The following is a 16247-nucleotide window of genomic DNA, read 5'->3' on the forward strand; positions in this document are numbered from 1 at the left end:
TGTGTCACTTCAGTCCACGAGAGGATCTCGGCTGATCGCGCGTGGGACTGGGATGTCTCCGTGCTCGCCGCAAGGTACAAGGGCTACTCACTGCTGCCGTCCAGGTAGATGGACGTCCAGACGACCTGCGGGCTCGCGAGGGCCGCCAGCTGGCACAGCAGCGCCAGCAGCGCCGGCAGCCTGTGGGGCGCCATCACGCGGCCACGCCGTCCATGTCTCTGGCGTCTCTCTGCTAGCAGTGGGCTCCCTCCACCTGCAGGCCCTGCCGCCAGGGGCGCTCACTGCGCCGCGCGGCCTCGCAGCGCCTGCAACACACGTCTCTCTGTTAGCAGTGGCCTCCCTCCACCGGGAGACCTAAGATGCACATAAGGTTTGGACCCTGCCCGAACTTACCCGAACAATTCACATTCGGCCAACCTCGGGTTTATTTTGATCCTTCAGATACAAAAATCAAAAATATAAACACGGCTATATATCATTCACATAATAGATATAGAACTTTTCAGGTTAGTGAATAAGCTATTTTTGGTTATATGTTAAATAAATGTTATTAAGATACAATTTATTTGCTGGAAAATAGTTTGGTTTTTAAGTTAGGCATTGGAAAATAATTCCTTACATGCAGAAAATATTTATTATATTTCATCATATTTACGTTTAAAATAAGTACATGATGCTTATCAAAATATATTTTAGCATAGATAAACAATGGAATCTTGTATGGCTGGCGCAAAATATTGGAGAATTTTAAGGAAATTGATATATTCGTGTGTTATATGTATTTTTTTTTTTAAATTTTATATAGCTCGATTTTAGCTAACACACTGTCCTTGTCTGTTGAATTAGCTGGATGGTACTAGCATTTAGTTGCACGTGAAAATTATTATTGTCTTTGTTCAGGTTTTAAAGACATGGGTCTAGGATATCGAAAGCATCCTACAGGGTCGCTGGTGTGGTAGCTGTTTACTTGATGTAATTCAGAATATTTTTTAACTTCATTATGCCAGAGCTGGGTAAATTTCTAGAGTACAGACTTTTCCATAAATAAAGTAATAAAAAAATTCCACAAACAGTGTGTTCAAACGCTACAGACTATCCACTACTTATGTAACCCTAAAAGAAGGTTTGAAAACTACATCTGTATGCTGAGAAACTACTGTTTATAGATAGAAATGGGTAGCCCAGTGATCGCCAATTTTTTTTTTAATTATTAGTAATATTCAGTCATAAGTTACATTACAATACCCATGCCTTGCACTGTCACCATATTTATTGTTTTATTGTGTGGTTCTGTTTAACCTTTTTTTTTATCGTGTGTGGGGTCTGTATGTTTTGGAGAAGTGAATTCAAATATTGAGAGTGGTCGATTAGGTGGGGTGAGCTACATTAAAACACTTTAAAACTACATTAAAAATACTGAGAAATCGTGTGCATGGTTTTTGAGGTCAGGATAACTACATCGTTGATTCGTAATGGTAATTCCTAAGCGACCATTAAATATATTTCTCTGTTTATTTTAATGTAGCTATACTAACCTAACCGTCCATAGTGTTTTAAAGTGTTTTAATGTAGCTAACCTAACTGACCACTCTTAATATTTGAATTCAGTTATTCAAAATATATAGACACACACGGGAAAGCAAAACATAGCGGCAGCTGAGTCAGTGCACAGGCATTGTAATGTAACATATAAACGGTGATTTCTCAAAAACCAACTTTAATTTAGAAACACCGTTTTCGGGGTAAGTAAAGGAACGTCTTTACTGTTTAAAGAAACATACTATCCAAATTTTATTTTTTTTATTTACGGTAAAGCTGCGACCCGAAAATTTTACCCAGGGCTGGATTATTCAAGTAAGTGGGCCTATTAAAATTTTGATATTTGAAGATTTTGCAACGTATCATTTTCGGGTACTAGAATACATTACTTTTTTTTTTTTTTTTTTTTAATTTTACAAGATTTTATTAAGTACATTCTTGACAATATTCAGCATTTCACTCTTAATATTACATACTATGTTTCTCTTTGTTTCTCCAAGTTTGTAATCATTGGTCAATTTCAGTGATGTCATATCTTCCCCCTACATTTTTTCTGACCAAACATTTTACGCTCTGCTTACCGGTATCAAAATATCTGCTTCATCTGCACTTTCATGCTAATTGTTTTGCTCCAATTGTGAAGAAAATAAATTATGAATACAAATTACAAATAATTTTCATTCCTGCAGAAATAACATTCTGCCCTCCGATCCATTGGAGATAAATTCCAAGTTAAAAAGTCCATTAATAAACATACATTATTGTTTTCATTATTTTTTTTACATGTTTTTAAAAGCCTTTAACTCTGAAATACTTTCTACATACCTGAGAAACAAAAGAGCTGTAACTATTTTGTTACAAGCAAATTTGTATATTTTTGAGAATTAATTTGTGTAGGTGCTATTTTTTGCCATTACATTACTGTTATTACAATACAAAACACTCTCTTTGATGCATAATTTGATTTTTTTTGCATAACAGAATGTTTGAAATTTTTTTTTTGATGTCTTTGGGGAAAAAAATAGAGAAAGGAGTGAATAGATGTAGAAAAATGTCTGTTAAATAAGATACCTAAAGTATTGAGCATATCAAGGTATACCTAAATTTACCATACGAAATGTAGTGTTTACCACCTGGTGTGTATTATGTTGCCATAAACATTACTTTTTTCTTATACAGTTTCTGTTATTCACTTTGCCTGCCTCCCTAGTGCCATTTGTATGACTTATTATGACATACTCAGTACTTGTAAATTGCTTCTGTTTGTTGCAGGCATGTGAATAAATTAGAATCATGACTTAAATATTAAATTATTTAGACACCCATGAAAATTAAGAATTGTGTACCTTTTGTTGCAGGCATGAGAAGAAATGAGACCATTAGCTTTACAGTAAACCCCTTGGACACTCCATGGAAAAGAAGAATTTATATTAATTATACTCATTATAACTATGCTTTTTTCATTGCACGCAGAATGTTTTTTTTTGTGTCATTTAATTGATAGTTATTAAGAAAGTTGGAATAAAAATAGGTTTGTGGAATAAAAAAGGAAGTGTATTTTTACAACCTTTTATTTCAACATGTCAGTAACATCTCCAATGCTACAAATGTGAACAATTTGTCAAAGAAGGTTTAAGTGTTTCATACAGGAAAATAATTCTGTCATTTGTACAGGAAATAAAGTACAAAGATTTTTTTTGCCAGACCTTCATAATCCATTATTTTACATTTTAATATTGAAAGCTTATCTTTCTATAAGCAAAGAGGGGCCATAGCATGGCATGGACTAAGGAAATGTATCTGTGAACAGGGACTGCAAAGGGACAGATTATTTCAGATACATAAATTATTATTTAAACAGTTTTCATTTAATTAGGCAAGAAGCCTACTTAAGGTACACAATACATAATACTGACGGTAATACAATAACAATAAGTTATGCTGTCTGTGAATATTAATTTCTTTCTGAACTGTACACACAGATTTTAATACAACATGTAAAATTTTATGTGGTATAGGTTGGTAGAAAAAATGTTACTTTCAAGATACATTCACCCACTGTCTACATAAACTAAAACAAACAGTTAGGAAATATATATGGATGTTATTTTGGGCAGGGATGTTACTGATTAAATAATAAAATGGCACGAGATTAATGTTCACCTTCAAAAACAGGGTTGCTACAGTCAGGGCAAACCTTGAAAACAGGGATAAGTCAGGAAATTCCATGTACACTGAGAAAGTCAAGGAAATCACAAAGATATCTGGAATTTACTTTACACACACTTTCTCTCATGCTGTTAAAATATAAATTTTTCAAGTTATGTTACTTCCTCCTATAATTTTTAATTCTGTCATGACAGATAAAACTGCATTTAACAATCCACAATAGACCTTGTGTCATGTTATTTAAACTAATTGATACGGCCTGATCTTGAAATAGCATGATGCTGATGTACCTTGTGATCAATAATTAGGCGAATTCGACTAATTGATGTGGGCAATGTTAAAATTCTTATAACTTCCATGGCATGCCTTGATTATGTGATTATTTCATTATTATCTATTTAATAATATTGGTTAGTTTAAAAACTACTGTTTGTATTTTTACTTAAACCTTCAACTCACAATGGTCCTGAATTATCACCATGTACTACAGATAGGGTTTGTTCCTTCTAATTTTTTTAAAAAAAGACACTGCTTCATAGCAAATTGGGAAAACAAGCTCTAACTAGTCACTTTCTGGAATGACTTCTCTTACAAAAATAATAATTAGTCGTGCAGCTTACATGCTGGGAAAAAAATTGCAGTTTAAGAACTTCTGAAATAAATTACTGAACACGATTACCATCATATGTGATGGTCTGGAAAATTCTCTAATGGACTCGAAAACCTGGGAAAGTCAGGGAATTTCATTTTAAAAAATGTGTAGCAACCCTGAAAAAATACTCAATGTTAATGCCTATTTTCATAAATAATTCCATTCTTTGGTGAGAAAGCAGACTGTATATTTCTTAGAAATTTCTGTATTATTTCTATACTGGCATTACTGTCACCCTATTCTTACAAAGTGTATTACACTTTACATTCTACCACCAGGTGATTCTCCTGTGGTCTACTTGGCCTAAATCCTAAAAGATAAACTTTTGTCCAAACTGTCTACCTGTATGGACAATAACTAATGAGGAGAAACGAATCCAGTAATCTTTGCAAAAAAGAAAAGTAACTATAAGTTATTTGGCCAACAGAGTTTGTGTAATCCAAGGTTAAATAAATTCAGTAGGCCAAGATACTACATGATTATGTCAGTTGAAATGTAGTATGTTCTGAATTGTACTAAAAGGAACCAAATTCATAGATATTATATTTATTTACTTAAGAAATAAAAAATAAAAAAAATTGTAAACCGTTTTTAAGTGTTTCTAAAAATTTAAGATAAAATTGTTATATTAAGAGTTTTTTTGACATACTAAATTAAAACAGGAAGCATTATATGCCATAGGATCAATATTTACAGGATCATGAACTCAGGATCGAGGGATAAACTTGGATACGGGATACGAAACAATTACCATATTTGTTATGTAAAACCGAGCTTAATACACACATAATTGCTTATACAATTTACCAGTTGGTCAACAGTTTCTTTCGTGTGTCGATAGTTGGGACCATGTAAAGGTATTTCTCCTCTGTGAATGGTGAGCCGAAGAAATCAATGGAAAGGACATTAGCTAACTTTCCCTGCTTGTACTGGAAATACATTTTTGGATCATCTGTAAAAGAGTAGTGCAGTAAAATTGTAATGCAGTAGAAATTTGTTGACAATTTGTTGTCGTGCAAGGCAAACACAAACATGTAGAGTTTGAGAATTTGCGGGATTTGAGGCATTGTCTTGACCGTGACAGCTATGCTTGAAGTAATTTTGGGTAACGAAAACCATTAATTATTGACCAGCCCATTAACAAGAAACAGAAATCGAATTTTGGAAGAAAAAAACTTTGAAGTGCAAACAGCCCCCTCCTGGAAAATCCATTTACCACATTTCACAAAAATCTCAACTCTCTTTCTATTAATATATAAATACATTTATTAAACTGGTGTTAATTAAAATAATCTTTACCAGCTGTGGAATGATTACTGTTCCAGACACAGTAGGAATGACCTAATTTTATTAAGTCATCTGTAAACTTTTTAAAAGCCTCTTTTGAGTCCAAATACCCAAAGATGTGATTAGGTTCATTTTCAAAACGTTTTGTAAACAATTTTGCTATTTCACTATCACTATCTTCGTGGGCCATGTTTTCACTATATTTCATTTTTCCCGCGCAAAAATTAAACAAATCCCGAAGTTGGCCGAAGGTGAATTGTTCGGGTAAGTTCGGGTAGGGTCCAAACTTTATGTGCATCTTAGATCTCCCTCCCTCCACCTGCAGGCCCTGCCGCCAGGGGCGCTCACTGCGCCGCGCGGCCTCGCAGCGCCTGCAACACACGTCTCTCTGTTAGCAGTGGGCTCCCTCCACCTGCAGGCCCTGCCGCCAGGGGCGCTCACTGCGCCGCGCGGCCTCGCAGCGCCTGCAACACACGTCTCTCTGTTAGCAGTGGCCTCCCTCCACCTGCAGGCCCTGCCGCCAGGGGCGCTCACTGCGCCGCGCGGCCTCGCAGCGCCTGCAACACACGTCTCTCTGTTAGCAGTGGCCTCCCTCCACCTGCAGGCCCTGCCGCCAGGGGAGCTCACTGCGCCGCGCGGCCTCGCAGCGCCTGCAACACACGTCTCTCTGTTAGCAGTGGGCTCCCTCCACCTGCAGGCCCTGCCGCCAGGGGAGCTCACTGCGGCGCGCGGCCTCGCAGCGCCTGCAACACACGTCTCTCTGTTAGCAGTGGGCTCCCTCCACCTGCAGGCCCTGCCGCCAGGGGCGCTCACTGCGCCGCGCGGCCTCGCAGCGCCTGCAACACACGTCTCTCTGTTAGCAGTGGCCTCCCTCCACCTGCAGGCCCTGCCGCCAGGGGCGCTCACTGCGCCGCGCGGCCTCGCAGCGCCTGCAACACACGTCTCTCTGTTAGCAGTGGCCTCCCTCCACCTGCAGGCCCTGCCGCCAGGGGAGCTCACTGCGCCGCGCGGCCTCGCAGCGCCTGCAACACACGTCTCTCTGTTAGCAGTGGGCTCCCTCCACCTGCAGGCCCTGCCGCCAGGGGAGCTCACTGCGGCGCGCGGCCTCGCAGCGCCTGCAACACACGTCTCTCTGTTAGCAGTGGGCTCCCTCCACCTGCAGGCCCTGCCGCCAGGGGCGCTCACTGCGCCGCGCGGCCTCGCAGCGCCTGCAACACACGTCTCTCTGTTAGCAGTGGGCTCCCTCCACCTGCAGGCCCTGCCGCCAGGGGCGCTCACTGCGCCGCGCGGCCTCGCAGCGCCTGCAACACACGTCTCTCTGTTAGCAGTGGGCTCCCTCCACCTGCAGGCCCTGCCGCCAGGGGCGCTCACTGCGCCGCGCGGCCTCTCAGCGCCTGGAACACACGTCTCTCTGTTAGCAGTGGGCTCCCTCCACCTGCAGGCCCTGCCGCCAGGGGAGCTCACTGCGCCGCGCGGCCTCGCAGCGCCTGCAACACACGTCTCTCTGTTAGCAGTGGCCTCCCTCCACCTGCAGGCCCTGCCGCCAGGGGCGCTCACTGCTCCGCGCGGCCTCGCAGCGCCTGCAACACACGTCTCTCTGTTAGCAGTGGGCTCCCTCCACCTGCAGGCCCTGCCGCCAGGGGAGCTCACTGCGCCGCGCGGCCTCGCAGCGCCTGCAACACACGTCTCTCTGTTAGCAGTGGCCTCCCTCCACCTGCAGGCCCTGCCGCCAGGGGAGCTCACTGCGGCGCGCGGCCTCGCAGCGCCTGCAACACACGTCTCTCTGTTAGCAGTGGGCTCCCTCCACCTGCAGGCCCTGCCGCCAGGGGAGCTCACTGCGGCGCGCGGCCTCGCAGCGCCTGCAACACACGTCTCTCTGTTAGCAGTGGGCTCCCTCCACCTGCAGGCCCTGCCGCCAGGGGAGCTCACTGCGCCGCGCGGCCTCGCAGCGCCTGCAACACACGTCTCTCTGTTAGCAGTGGGCTCCCTCCACCTGAAGGCCCTGCCGCCAGGGGCGCTCACTGCGCCGCGCGGCCTCGCAGCGCCTGCAACACACGTCTCTCTGTTAGCAGTGGGCTCCCTCCACCTGCAGGCCCTGCCGCCAGGGGAGCTCACTGCGGCGCGCGGCCTCGCAGCGCCTGCAACACACGTCTCTCTGTTAGCAGTGGGCTCCCTCCACCTGCAGGCCCTGCCGCCAGGGGCGCTCACTGCGCCGCGCGGCCTCTCAGCGCCTGGAACACACGTCTCTCTGTTAGCAGTGGGCTCCCTCCACCTGCAGGCCCTGCCGCCAGGGGAGCTCACTGCGCCGCGCGGCCTCGCAGCGCCTGCAACACACGTCTCTCTGTTAGCAGTGGCCTCCCTCCACCTGCAGGCCCTGCCGCCAGGGGCGCTCACTGCTCCGCGCGGCCTCGCAGCGCCTGCAACACACGTCTCTCTGTTAGCAGTGGGCTCCCTCCACCTGCAGGCCCTGCCGCCAGGGGAGCTCACTGCGCCGCGCGGCCTCGCAGCGCCTGCAACACACGTCTCTCTGTTAGCAGTGGCCTCCCTCCACCTGCAGGCCCTGCCGCCAGGGGCGCTCACTGCGCCGCGCGGCCTCGCAGCGCCTGCAACACACGTCTCTCTGTTAGCAGTGGCCTCCCTCCACCTGCAGGCCCTGCCGCCAGGGGAGCTCACTGCGCCGCGCGGCCTCGCAGCGCCTGCAACACACGTCTCTCTGTTAGCAGTGGCCTCCCTCCACCTGCAGGCCCTGCCGCCAGGGGAGCTCACTGCGCCGCGCGGCCTCGCAGCGCCTGCAACACACGTCTCTCTGTTAGCAGTGGCCTCCCTCCACCTGCAGGCCCTGCCGCCAGGGGAGCTCACTGCGCCGCGCGGCCTCGCAGCGCCTGCAACACACGTCTCTCTGCTAGCAGTGGGCTCCCTCCACCTGCAGGCCCTGCCGCCAGGGGAGCTCACTGCGCCGCGCGGCCTCGCAGCGCCTGCAACACACGTCTCTCTGTTAGCAGTGGCCTCCCTCCACCTGCAGGCCCTGCCGCCAGGGGAGCTCACTGCGCCGCGCGGCCTCGCAGCGCCTGCAACACACGTCTCTCTGCTAGCAGTGGGCTCCCTCCACCTGCAGGCCCTGCCGCCAGGGGCGCTCACTGCGCCGCGCGGCCTCTCAGCGCCTGCAACACACGTCTCTCTGTTAGCAGTGGCCTCCCTCCACCTGCAGGCCCTGCCGCCAGGGGCGCTCACTGCGCCGCGCGGCCTCTCAGCGCCTGCAACACACGTCTCTCTGCTAGCAGTGGGCTCCCTCCACCTGCAGGCCCTGCCGCCAGGGGCGCTCACTGCGCCGCGCGGCCTCGCAGCGCCTGCAACACACGTCTCTCTGTTAGCAGTGGCCTCCCTCCACCTGCAGGCCCTGCCGCCAGGGGCGCTCACTGCGCCGCGCGGCCTCTCAGCGCCTGCAACACACGTCTCTCTGTTAGCAGTGGCCTCCCTCCACCTGCAGGCCCTGCCGCCAGGGGCGCTCACTGCGCCGCGCGGCCTCTCAGCGCCTGCAACACACGTCTCTCTGTTAGCAGTGGCCTCCCTCCACCTGCAGGCCCTGCCGCCAGGGGCGCTCACTGCGCCGCGCGGCCTCTCAGCGCCTGCAACACACGTCTCTCTGCTAGCAGTGGGCTCCCTCCACCTGCAGGCCCTGCCGCCAGGGGCGCTCACTGCGCCGCGCGGCCTCTCAGCGCCTGCAACACACGTCTCTCTGTTAGCAGTGGGCTCCCTCCACCTGCAGGCCCTGCCGCCAGGGGCGCTCACTGCGCCGCGCGGCCTCTCAGCGCCTGCAACACACGTCTCTCTGTTAGCAGTGGGCTCCCTCCACCTGCAGGCCCTGCCGCCAGGGGCGCTCACTGCGCCGCGCGGCCTCTCAGCGCCTGCAACACACGTCTCTCTGTTAGCAGTGGCCTCCCTCCACCTGCAGGCCCTGCCGCCAGGGGCGCTCACTGCGCCGCGCGGCCTCGCAGCGCCTGCAACACACGTCTCTCTGTTAGCAGTGGGCTCCCTCCACCTGCAGGCCCTGCCGCCAGGGGCGCTCACTGCGCCGCGCGGCCTCGCAGCGCCTGCAACACACGTCTCTCTGTTAGCAGTGGCCTCCCTCCACCTGCAGGCCCTGCCGCCAGGGGCGCTCACTGCGCCGCGCGGCCTCTCAGCGCCTGCAACACACGTCTCTCTGTTAGCAGTGGCCTCCCTCCACCTGCAGGCCCTGCCGCCAGGGGCGCTCACTGCGCCGCGCGGCCTCTCAGCGCCTGCAACACACGTCTCTCTGTTAGCAGTGGGCTCCCTCCACCTGCAGGCCCTGCCGCCAGGGGCGCTCACTGCGCCGCGCGGCCTCTCAGCGCCTGCAACACACGTCTCTCTGTTAGCAGTGGGCTCCCTCCACCTGCAGGCCCTGCCGCCAGGGGCGCTCACTGCGCCGCGCGGCCTCTCAGCGCCTGCAACACACGTCTCTCTGTTAGCAGTGGCCTCCCTCCACCTGCAGGCCCTGCCGCCAGGGGAGCTCACTGCGCCGCGCGGCCTCTCAGCGCCTGCAACACACGTCTCTCTGTTAGCAGTGGCCTCCCTCCACCTGCAGGCCCTGCCACCAGGGGCGCTCACTGCGCCGCGCGGCCTCTCAGCGCCTGCAACACACGTCTCTCTGTTAGCAGTGGCCTCCCTCCACCTGCAGGCCCTGCCGCCAGGGGCGCTCACTGCGCCGCGCGGCCTCTCAGCGCCTGCAACACACGTCTCTCTGTTAGCAGTGGCCTCCCTCCACCTGCAGGCCCTGCCGCCAGGGGCGCTCACTGCGCCGCGCGGCCTCTCAGCGCCTGCAACACACGTCTCTCTGTTAGCAGTGGCCTCCCTCCACCTGCAGGCCCTGCCGCCAGGGGCGCTCACTGCGCCGCGCGGCCTCTCAGCGCCTGCAACACACGTCTCTCTGCTAGCAGTGGCCTCCCTCCACCTGCAGGCCCTGCCGCCAGGGGCGCTCACTGCGCCGCGCGGCCTCTCAGCGCCTGCAACACACGTCTCTCTGTTAGCAGTGGCCTCCCTCCACCTGCAGGCCCTGCCGCCAGGGGCGCTCACTGCGCCGCGCGGCCTCTCAGCGCCTGCAACACACGTCTCTCTGTTAGCAGTGGCCTCCCTCCACCTGCAGGCCCTGCCGCCAGGGGCGCTCACTGCGCCGCCCGGCCTCTCAGCGCCTGCAACACACGTCTCTCTGTTAGCAGTGGCCTCCCTCCACCTGCAGGCCCTGCCGCCAGGGGCGCTCACTGCGCCGCGCGGCCTCTCAGCGCCTGCAACACACGTCTCTCTGTTAGCAGTGGCCTCCCTCCACCTGCAGGCCCTGCCGCCAGGGGCGCTCACTGCGCCGCGCGGCCTCGCAGCGCCTGCAACACACGTCTCTCTGTTAGCAGTGGGCTCCCTCCACCTGCAGGCCCTGCCGCCAGGGGCGCTCACTGCGCCGCGCGGCCTCTCAGCGCCTGCAACACACGTCTCTCTGTTAGCAGTGGCCTCCCTCCACCTGCAGGCCCTGCCGCCAGGGGAGCTCACTGCGCCGCGCGGCCTCGCAGCGCCTGCAACACACGTCTCTCTGTTAGCAGTGGGCTCCCTCCACCTGCAGGCCCTGCCGCCAGGGGCGCTCACTGCGCCGCGCGGCCTCTCAGCGCCTGCAACACACGTCTCTCTGTTAGCAGTGGGCTCCCTCCACCTGCAGGCCCTGCCGCCAGGGGCGCTCACTGCGCCGCGCGGCCTCTCAGCGCCTGCAACACACGTCTCTCTGTTAGCAGTGGGCTCCCTCCACCTGCAGGCCCTGCCGCCAGGGGCGCTCACTGCGCCGCGCGGCCTCTCAGCGCCTGCAACACACGTCTCTCTGTTAGCAGTGGCCTCCCTCCACCTGCAGGCCCTGCCGCCAGGGGCGCTCACTGCGCCGCGCGGCCTCGCAGCGCCTGCAACACACGTCTCTCTGTTAGCAGTGGGCTCCCTCCACCTGCAGGCCCTGCCGCCAGGGGCGCTCACTGCGCCGCGCGGCCTCGCAGCGCCTGCAACACACGTCTCTCTGTTAGCAGTGGCCTCCCTCCACCTGCAGGCCCTGCCGCCAGGGGCGCTCACTGCGCCGCGCGGCCTCTCAGCGCCTGCAACACACGTCTCTCTGTTAGCAGTGGCCTCCCTCCACCTGCAGGCCCTGCCGCCAGGGGCGCTCACTGCGCCGCGCGGCCTCTCAGCGCCTGCAACACACGTCTCTCTGTTAGCAGTGGGCTCCCTCCACCTGCAGGCCCTGCCGCCAGGGGAGCTCACTGCGCCGCGCGGCCTCGCAGCGCCTGCAACACACGTCTCTCTGTTAGCAGTGGGCTCCCTCCACCTGCAGGCCCTGCCGCCAGGGGCGCTCACTGCGCCGCGCGTCCTCGCAGCGCCTGCAACACACGTCTCTCTGCTAGCAGTGGGCTCCCTCCACCTGCAGGCCCTGCCGCCAGGGGAGCTCACTGCGCCGCGCGGCCTCGCAGCACCTGCAACACACGTCTCTCTGCTAGCAGTGGGCTCCCTCCACCTGCAGGCCCTGCCGCCAGGGGCGCTCACTGCGCCGCGCGGCCTCGCAGCGCCTGCAACACACGTCTCTCTGCTAGCAGTGGGCTCCCTCCACCTGCAGGCCCTGCCGCCAGGGGCGCTCACTGCGCCGCGCGGCCTCTCAGCGCCTGCAACACACGTCTCTCTGCTAGCAGTGGGCTCCCTCCACCTGCAGGCCCTGCCGCCAGGGGCGCTCACTGCGCCGCGCGGCCTCGCAGCGCCTGCAACACACGTCTCTCTGTTAGCAGTGGGCTCCCTCCACCTGCAGGCCCTGCCGCCAGGGGCGCTCACTGCGCCGCGCGGCCTCGCAGCGCCTGCAACACACGTCTCTCTGCTAGCAGTGGGCTCCCTCCACCTGCAGGCCCTGCCGCCAGGGGAGCTCACTGCGCCGCGCGGCCTCTCAGCGCCTGCAACACACGTCTCTCTGTTAGCAGTGGGCTCCCTCCACCTGCAGGCCCTGCCGCCAGGGGCGCTCACTGCGCCGCGCGGCCTCGCAGCGCCTGCAACACACGTCTCTCTGTTAGCAGTGGCCTCCCTCCACCTGCAGGCCCTGCCGCCAGGGGCGCTCACTGCGCCGCGCGGCCTCTCAGCGCCTGCAACACACGTCTCTCTGTTGTCTCTGCTGTCCAAGGTTGCTGCTGTTCTGTCTGTGAAGAGCGGTACATAAAACAATTCGCAGTATGTTCAACCTACGGATTAAAATTTTTTTACGGTATTAAAAAAAGTAAAGTAAATACAAATGTAAGCTTGGCATTTTAGTTGTACTGAAAAAAAAAAGCGCACGTGCACATTAATCTGTGTTAATTTTTCGTTCAGCTATCTTTCTCGGTTCTATTTTTTTTGGCCTGAAGATGAATCATTACACAAAGAGACCATAAACGTATGTAGCATAGTTCTCTCTTTATATATCTTTGCCCAAATACCTATTTCCTGTCGTTTTGGCATCAGAAACGTTTCAACAATGATTCACGAAAACTTTGATTTAAAATTTTGGCTTGAAATTTTACTCTCATTGCGTCCAAAGAAGTTTCACTTAAAAAACTTTTATATGCCATGACGAAAAGTAAAGCTATGGCGCCAAGCACAGTTACCACTACATTTGGGTTTCATTGTCTCTATGTGATCATAACAGTCTTCCAGCTCCTGAAGAAATAAGGTTAAAAAGTAAAAATCTTCAACGATTATGCTACTTAGAATTGGATTAGAATGATATGGCTGCATTTTTAAGTGGATTGTTACAAGGTGATTGGCCGCTATGGTGCCAAGCAGTTTTAGAACTGTCAGACACCGATGCACTGTTAGAAATTACAGTAAATTTACCAACTTTTCGACTAACAATTTACTTAAGTAAATTAAGAGTCCTTCCTAATTTCAAATAACTGAATCTTCGTAGAAACTCCGTCGTATAATGACTTCCCCGTTTTAAAGGTCAAACACACCAGTGGACAAAAGAAGCGTGTTTTTGCTGTATACTTGACAAGTTTTCGAATGTTTTACTAATATACCAAGAATATTCTTCCAGATTCATGTTATAAGTAAGTGGACTAAGTGTCCGACACATTACGTTGACAGAAGTAAAGTCTCGAAGATACCTGGATAATTTGTAAACAGCGTTCTTCGTAGATTGAAGGTATATATTTTTTTGACGTGACGTCTAATAAATCGATGAATGCCATCTGCACGCTCTCGAAAAGTGTCCCGTTACGCACATTGTCCCGTTACGCTCATTGTACGCTCGCGCCGCATCTATCTCTCTTCCACTCGATTGGAACAACCATCGATTTGACTTTTTCGAGGTACATTAAACTTGAAACACTCCCATTCGTTTCCTACTTTTCTTATCATCGTCCTATCCTTAACATAATAACAAAGATTGGAAGAAGTTAAATAGCAAACATGTAGTATAAAAGTTATAGGTAAAATAATCTGTTCGTTAAAGTAATAAACATATTTGAATTAATGAGTGCAAATAAAAGTAAATTTATCAATTAAATTGTAGATTTAATTTCACTCCTTCTTGTAACCATACATAATAGTGATAATTCAATAACAATGATTCAATTTTATTCATAAAAGTATGCAATCATTTCATCAATGTTGTGTTATGACGATGTCACGTTAAACTATCGTCCGTAAACCGACTTTACAGACAAACAATTTTTTTTTTAACAGTTTGGCTAGGATTACGAAACACGTGTCTGGTACAGGACATAATGTACTCATTTAAACATCAACGTCAGCACGCAAGTCACTTCGGCACTTGTCCGCTCAGGGTAGGTACTTCAGGTTCAGATGCAGCGCGAGACACGGAGATAAACACGTGCCCAGGAGGCGAAGTGCTTGTCGCGGGTGTTGGCACGGCTGCCGCAAGGGGAGCTGGTGTCGTCGCAGGGATAGGCGCACATAACCCTTCACGCTCGCTCCGGGGCCCCGGGCGCAGCGGTCGAATGGGGCAATTACAGAGTAACGGCGCGTCCTTGCACGGGGCCCGCGGCCAAGTGCCTCCCTGGTGTTCCCGGACAGTTTGCACGAGCAGCACGGCCGAGGAGCCGACCCCGTTGTCGCGGGACCGAGCGAGTTTATCTGCCGTGAAACTGCCTACAATGCGTGCGTCGCTGCAGAGTTCCCGCCGTGTAACATCGTCGCAAAAATTACGCAGTTTTCGTGGGTCGGCTGTATTTTGGTCTACAGCCGCCAGGGTTTTTTTTTTCACCAATTCTCATCGCGCTGAACGGGAATTTTGTGTATTAAATAAATAAAATAATTTAACAAACTTGATGTTGCTTTATTTTTCGACTTGCATTCGACGAACGTCTTACCTGACGGTTGCGACACCAAACTGGAAAAAAATCGGCCAATTGTTCACTACCTCTGGCGCTAAGATGTTTACAAATAAAAACATGGGTGAAATCATCTGATTGATGGAACTTTTAAAGCTTTCACAAGTTGGGACAAGGTTTGAGGTAAATGATGATGATGATGCGTGGTTTCACTCGTTAAAGACAACGCCACGGTGATGACACGATGATTCCTGTATGGTTTGCCATTGCCTCCCGCTGGATGAGGGCGTAATGGACAACACAAACACCCAGCCCTGAACGCAGGGAGATAGCTTGTGAAGCCCTTCTCCCCGGCCGGGGATCGAACCCGCGCCCTTGGCCAGCAGCCAGACCTGCTTGCCACGAGACCAGGGGTCCGCCAACCGCGGCTCTTCTGACAGGATTATACGGCTCTGCCACACTCTGCGCTGCCTCAGCACACGGCACAACCACATGGCATGTCAACCATCCCCACCGCACTAACGCAGGTGCTCTTTTATTATAATAATTAATTACAAATAATCTAGTTTATCTCGTTCTATCAGTAGATCTCTACTAATTACCACAATTGTTTTTACATTTACATTTATTTTCCTAAGTAGCCTTTATTTTTAAGACTTTTTATTTAATTTGTGAAAAATATATATTTATATTATCTCTTTTTTATTGTCTTAAAAATCCACGCAGATACAAAAAAAATATATTGCAGCTCTCTAAAAAAATTGGAGAATGTGTTTTACATAATTTTTGGGGTCTTCAAACTTGAAAGTCCACCGACTGCAATAGACCAAGTGGGTGGACTCTTGAAATAGGTATATGTAGGTATTAACAATTCTGGCGATAAAATTTTTTTATGAATTATAACGTGAATAACGCAGAATCATTGGAATAAAAAAATATAAGTACCTATCCAAGAAAAAGTCACAACTTTATTCCCAAAGCGTCAGGTATTCACATAAAAGATGCTATTTCCTAAAGAAAAGAAAAGGATGGGAACACTGTTTGGTAAAATGTTACAACGGGTAGGAGGTTTTTATAGCAGGCGATATAGAGCAGAAAAAAAGCGACTGTGAGGAACAAGACGACAACAGTAAAATACAAGAAACCACCACCAGAGGCTTTTTAAAAAAAAAACGGAAATCCAGGGCCTGTTAGTCCTTCCCAAACAACCATCATAAAAATAACAGCCGGGAACAAAGGAAGTTCAATGGAGG

At 50.9% G+C, this 16247-nt stretch overlaps 1 long non-coding RNA gene across 1 annotated transcript; it reads left to right on the top strand.

Annotated features, from left to right (window-relative positions):
* The first annotated feature begins 359 nt into the window (after positions 1–359).
* On the top strand, positions 360–3087 carry LOC134530155 (uncharacterized). The gene is made up of 2 exons (XR_010074785.1): positions 360–506; positions 2898–3087. It is a non-coding gene; the product is annotated as an uncharacterized LOC134530155 (long non-coding RNA).
* Positions 3088–16247: the final 13160 nt, after the last annotated feature.

The sequence above is a fragment of the Bacillus rossius genome, chromosome 3, assembly GCF_032445375.1.
Source record: "Bacillus rossius redtenbacheri isolate Brsri chromosome 3, Brsri_v3, whole genome shotgun sequence".
Lineage (NCBI taxonomy): Eukaryota > Metazoa > Arthropoda > Insecta > Phasmatodea > Bacillidae > Bacillus > Bacillus rossius.